This window comes from Myotis brandtii, unplaced genomic scaffold, assembly GCF_000412655.1.
Source record: "Myotis brandtii unplaced genomic scaffold, ASM41265v1 scaffold355, whole genome shotgun sequence".
NCBI lineage: Eukaryota > Metazoa > Chordata > Mammalia > Chiroptera > Vespertilionidae > Myotis > Myotis brandtii.
This window is the reverse complement of record NW_005363642.1, coordinates 744617-751012: the sequence shown is the minus strand read 5'-3', so window position 1 is coordinate 751012 and position 6396 is coordinate 744617. Positions and strand designations below refer to the sequence as shown.

Here is a 6396-nt window from a genome sequence, read left to right as displayed (position 1 = left end):
GGTACCCGCGCCTCGTGCCTTGGACACCCCTGATCCTCCAGATTTCGGCCCCCTTTGCCCTCCGCACCCCTCTAGTCGCTCATTTCTGGCATTCCTTCTCCTCCCCCACCCTCAGACACGCGGGCCACCAACCTGGAATCCCAGATCCCGCGTTGAGGGATCCCCCGCTCCCTGTCCTGGTGAGGGTGGCCTTTATATCCCCGTAAGTCAAGTCTGTACATTCAGGCGCATCCAGACAGCCCGAGACACTCCTTGTGCCTTTGGGCAAGTCAGTTTCTCTGGGCCTCAGTGTCCTGTCTGCAAAATGGGCGTAACAGTACCTATCTCATAAGATCTAGTAAAAATTAACTGAGATAATGCAGGCAAAGGGTTTAGCACAGATTGTGTTAAATAAAACCTAGCTGCTATTTTACTACCTTTGTATGTCCCAGAATGGCCTCTAACCCCTAGGCACTGTCTCACTTCATCGCTAAAAGCTCTGGAAATCAGTAACTCCTGTTTCAACAGCCACTCAACCCTCTGTCCCCAAATGGGTGCTTCCTGCCTGTTTGATAAGAGCCCATCTGCCTGCTACAGTAATAGCAGCAGTCCTAATCCAGCCAGGTTCCCTGGTGAGTCTTCATAGGGCTTTAATGAGCTTGTGCTTGGCTTTGAGAATATAAAACTCTAACGTGGCTGTCTAGAGAAATGCCACTTGGGCAGACAGCTTATGAACCCTGTCATGGGTGGATTCATAGACCTGGAGCCTAGAACTCCTCTGGTGGCAGAATCTCCTGCCTTTCCAATGAGACCCAAACAGGGAGAGTGACTTGCCCAAGGCCCCATAGCAAACTGTCCTCTCCATCCCTGTCCACTCACCTCCTTTCACTACATCAACCCAGCTACCATCAGCCATGCACCTGTTACTCAGTCAGAGGATTTTTTTTTAATTCTTTATTGATTTCAGAGAGGAAGGGAGAGGGGAGAGAGAGAAACATCAATGATGAGAGAGAATCATTGATCGGCTGCCTCTTGCACGCCCTCTACTAGGGATCGAGCCCACAAACCAGGCATGTGCCCTTGGCCGGAATCGAACCTGGGACCCTTCGGTCGGCAGGCCGACCCTCTATCCACTGAGCCAAGCCGGCTAGGGCGTCAGAGGATATTTCAAAGTCCTCCAAGTATGGGGAGTTGCCAGGTACACGTTATTAGTAAGGCCAATCTTTTAGTGCAGTGGTTGGCAAACTGCGGCTCACGAGCCATATGCGGCTCTTTGGCCCTTGAGTGTGGCTCTTCCACAAAATACCGACTTCTGCGCATGGGCCATGAAGTTTCAATCGCACTGTACGTGCGCGCCCGCACGTGGTATTTTGTGGAAGAGCCACACTCAAGGGGCCAAAGAGCCGCATGTGGCTCGCGAGCCGCAGTTTGCTGACCACTGTCCTAGACCATTGCTAGCAAGACACACGCCCTACAGAAAATCTGTCAGAGCAAACTGTTAAAAAAGCAGCCTACTGTGATGCTCTCCTTCACCCTCCCGTTCTTTCCTTTTTCCCTTCTATAGAGCGAAAAGCAATCACACACCTGAATTCTCTTCTTTTACTTGGTGCTACCACATTTTCAGTCATTTTTCTCCCCCAAACTGCAGGAGCTGGCTTTGTTTTTTCATCTGCCCTAAAAACTTACTACAGCTGTGAGTATGCAATTTTTTTATGGGGAGGACAGTAAAAATATGTTTTTACTGAATTCTGGGAGAGGAAGGGAGAGGGAGAGAGAGAGAAACATCAATGATGAGAATCATCGAACACTGCCTCCTGCACGCCCCCTCCTGGGGACCAAGCCCACAACCCGGGCTTTTGACTTCCTGCTTCATGGATTGATGCTCAACCACTGAACCACACCGGCCTGGCTATAACTCTTTTGTTTTAATCCTGAAAAACCACAGAGATTGAGTTTCCAACCCAACACTTCCAAGGATGGAAGAAAAGTAAACTGGCCAAATGATGGTCTCAATAGACGCAGAAAAAAACATCTGACAAAAATCCAACACCTTTCGTGATAAAAAAACAAACAAAAAAACAATAAATCAGGAAACTTTTTTAAAAATGTATTTGTATTGATTTCAGGGAGGAAGGGAGAGAGAGAGAGAGATCAAAAAATCAAGGATGAGAGAGAATCATTGATCAGCTGCCTCTTGCACGTCCCCTATTGGTGATTGAGCCTGCAACCCAGGCATTTGCCCTGACTGTGAAAATACTGATGGGTATTTGTCATTATGTATTTGTCCAAACCCATAGAGTATATAATACCAAAAATGAACCCTAATGTAAACTACAGACTTTGGGTGATAGTGATGTGTCAATATCAATGTAGGCTTATCAGTTGTAACAAATGTACCTCTCTGGTGGGGATGTTTATATTGGGGAGGGCTGTGTACTTGTGGGGCCAGGAGATATGGGAAATTTCTGTACCTTCTTCTTAAGATTTCTGTGAACCTAAAACCGCTTTTTAAAATTGTCTTGCCCGTCTGGTGTGGCTCAGTGTTTGAGTGTTGACCTATGAACCAGGAGGTCGCGGTTGGATTCCTGGTCAGGACACATGCCCGGGTTTCGGGCTTGATCCCCAATAGGGGATGGGCAGGAGGCAGCTGATCAATGATTCTCTCTCTTCATTGGTGTTTCTATCTCTGTCCCTCCCCCTTCCTCTCTAAAATCAATAAAAATATATATTTTTTAAAACAAATATAAACAAAAATTTAAAAATTGTCTCTTTTTTTTTTTTAAAGAAAATAGTTCTGGAGATGAATGGTGTTGATAGTTGCACAACATTGTGAATGTACTTAATGCCAGTGAGATGTACACTTAAAAAAGGTTAAAATAGTAAATTTTACGTTATGTATGTTTTTACCACAAAACAATAAAATTAAGTTAAATTAAAAATGGGCAAAGGACTTGAATAGACATTTCTGCAAAGGAGATGTACCAATGGCCAACAAGCACATGAAAAAATGCTCAATATCGTTAGTCATCAGGAAAATGCAAATGAAACCCACAATGAGATACCGCCCATTGCCCCTGTAGCGGTCATAAAATGTTTTCAATGGAAATAAGTGTTGGGAAGGATGTGAAGAAATTGAAACCCTCATATGTTGCTGGTAGGAATATAAAATGGTGCAATTATGCCCTAGCTGGTTTAGCTCAGTGGATAAAGTTTGGACTACGGACTGAAGGGTCCCGGGTTCAATTCTGGTCAAGGGCACATGCCTGGGTTGTGGGCTCAATCCCCAGTAGGGGGCGTGCAGGAGGCCGCCAATCAATGATTCTCTCTCATTGATGTTTCTATCTCTCCCTCTCCCTTTCTCTCTGAAATCAATAAAAATATATATTTTTTTAAATAATAAAAATAAAATGGTGCAGTTACTCCTTCATCCGTAGGTATTCAAACAAAAATTAATACAGGAATATACACAGCAGCATTACTCACAATAATCAAAAGGTGGGAAAAAAACAAATATCTATCAACTGATTAATGGATGAACAGAAGGTGGAATACCCATATAATGGAATATTATTTGGTCATAAGAGGAAGGAAGTCCTGATACATGTCACAATGTGGATAAAACTTGAAAACAATGTGCTAAGTGAAAGAAGCCAGTCACAAAAGGTCACATGTCATATGATTCCATCTACATGAAATTCTAAGAATAGGCAGCTCCTTAGAGACAGAAAGCTGATCAGTGGTCTCCAGGGGCTGGAAGGAGCAGGGAGTAGCTGCTAATGGCTATGGGGTTTCTTTCTGGGATGCTAAACGCGTTCTGGGAAGTTGACACAGAGGCATGTACTGTTGGTATGCACTATATTTGAAACGTACTAAATGCCACTGAATTGTAGAGTTTAAAATGTTAAACTGTATGTTATGTGAATGTTACCTCAATTTTAATAAAAGTAAACCAGGCATCTCATGTATGCCCTGTTTGGACACAGAAGGAGGGGGGTGGGGGGAGGACACACAGTGTTACATGAACTCTGACTGTTTTCTCCTCCCACTGAAGACTTCACAGCTGTGCTCAAACCCGCAAGGGCCCAGAACAAGATCTGGGAAGCAGACACACACGCCAATACCGTGGAACCACAGGGACTGGACAGAAAGGGATAGACTTCCTCTGGGTGAGAGTTCCTCATTCTACTTTAAAAATGACAGCCGCCTGAGGAGAAGGCAGGTTGCCTAAAAAAAATACAGCATATGATACATTTTGTTTAAAAGAAAAATACACACACACACCTGGAAAGAAGTCTTCATACTTTTTCAAGGATACAGCACACTATAAAAAGTTGTCTCTGAGTGATAAAAATTAGGATTTTTTTTCTCCTTTTGCTACTCTCCATTATCTAACATTTCAAGAATAAATACAAATTGCTTTAAAAAAAAAAAACCTAATTTTCAAAAAAGGAATTTGGTTTCCAGAAATAGCCTCCACTGACTGGTCTGTGTTATTCATAATAATGAATTCTGGTAACTAATGTTTCCATAACACCTCTTCCATTTCCAAAACACATTTCCCGCGCACATCACACAATTCATTCTCGCAAAAGCAGACATTCTGACTGCCGAGTTATGCAGATGGGGATACTGAGGCCAGGGGGAGGAGAGACTTGCCCAAGGTAGCACCCAGACCCGGTGCCTGATCCTAGCTCTCTGTCCTTGCTGGGGCTGGGGCTCTGGACGCTCAGGGGCCGAGAGAGGCCTTGGTAGAATTGCCAGATATAGCAAATAAAAACACAAGATGCCTGCCCGGCCAGTGTGGCTCAGTGGTTCAGTGTTGACCTGTGAACCAGGAAGTCACAGTTTGATTTCCACTCTGTATTTGCCCAGGTTGCGGCTCAATCCCCAGTGGGGGGCATTGATGTGTCTCTCTCTCTCTCCCTCTCCCTTCCTCTCTGAAATCAATAAAAATATATATGTTTTAATAACCACAAAAAAACCCACAAGATGTCCAGTTAAATTTGAATTTCAGATAAATAGCAAGTGATTGTTTAGTATAAGTATGTCCCAAATGTCGCAGACCTGTAATACATGCCCAGTCTTTCACAGGACATACTGAAACTAAAAACACACAAACAAAAAACCCACACCACTCATTGCCTAAGACTTCTATGTAACTGAGTATTCTCTATTCTGTCTGGCAATGTCAGCTGCCTGTCTGCTTCTGGCCAGGGCAGGAGTTCCAAGTCAGTCCCTGGTCTCTGTGGGCGACTGCACCTGCAGCCAGTGCCCAGGTGGAGGCCCAGATAAGCTTCCTGGGGCCCAGAATCACCTGGTCAGGCCCCAGGTGTAGAAGACCGTCTACGCCTCTGTCTTCACCAGGCCCACTGAGTAGCAGGTGAGGCCTTTTCTGGCTGCCCAGAGGGAGGACCTGGTTACCTGCTTCGGGCACACCACAAACGACAGGGAAAATGTGACCTCAGGATGAGAGAGGCTGACGCCCTTAATACCAACACCCAGATGCCATGCTGAGTGCCTGCCTCTGTTTCTACCTAACAAAACACGCGGCAGCCACAGCAATCAGCACGGGACCCACATGAGCACCCACTGCAGACTGATGATGATGACTGACAACGAGGATAGTGGTGGGAAACACCGCTGGGCCCCCACTGGGTGCTTTTTCATTCATTGTCTCATTTTTATTCTTCCAAAACCCCTCCTGTTTTACAGATGAGGAAACTGAGGCCCAGAAAGGATAAGGAACAAGCTCTACATCACACAGCAAGCAGGTGACTGAAGGTGGAATTGAACTGGGACTGGCTGACTCCTGAGCTACCACACAGCCTCTTCATTCCCTCAGCTGATAGGTGCCTCGACTGTTCCTGGGGCTGGGACCAGGGTGATAAAGGGCAAGGTCCTGACTCCCCTGGAGTTTACTAGTATGTTCTGATTGGCAGCAGGAGAGATAAATAATAAATCAATAATAAGTGAGTGCCCTGTGACTTTGCAATCATCGCTGGCTCCTCCTCGTAGCCTCCAGAGAGCACGTTTTTGTGGCTTGGAAGAGCTTCATTCTCTGAGATCCATTCTGTAGCCCTGGGCAGGGAGGAGAGATGGTGTGGGTGGAGCATGCATCCCAGAATCCTGTTTATTTTACTATAAGTCCCATGGTGCACTAGGCACTGGCCTCCCAACAACTCTATGAGGAAGTATTCTATCTTCACTTTGCAGATGCAACAACTGAGGCCCAGAGAGGTTAAGCAAGTTGCCAAAGGTCACACAGCTAGTAATGGTAGCCACGGCATTTGAACCCAGGCTGCCTGGCTCCAAGTCTGTGTTTAGTCACCAGGTCATGGAGAGCTTCTTGGAGCTTAGAGCCTTCTAGATCACCCATATCCGTGTCTTTCAGGCAGTTGAACCTCAGAGCCTTTCCCT

The 6396-nt window shown here is 45.6% G+C and overlaps 1 protein-coding gene and 1 long non-coding RNA gene across 2 annotated transcripts in view; one reads left to right on the top strand and one right to left on the bottom strand.

The window, feature by feature from the left end:
* LITAF (lipopolysaccharide-induced TNF factor) overlaps positions 1 to 888 on the bottom strand; it is a 27693-nt gene extending 26805 nt beyond the window's left edge. The window contains exon 1 of the mRNA XM_014544183.1: positions 133 to 888. The gene's annotated coding sequence lies outside the window, so the exon portion shown is untranslated. The remainder of the gene's footprint in view (positions 1 to 132) is intronic.
* Positions 889 to 3357: 2469 nt separating this feature from the next.
* Positions 3358 to 5952, top strand: LOC106727051. Its single transcript, XR_001363198.1, has 2 exons — positions 3358 to 4145; positions 5692 to 5952. It is a non-coding gene; the product is annotated as an uncharacterized LOC106727051 (long non-coding RNA).
* The last annotated feature ends 444 nt before the right edge of the window (positions 5953 to 6396 follow it).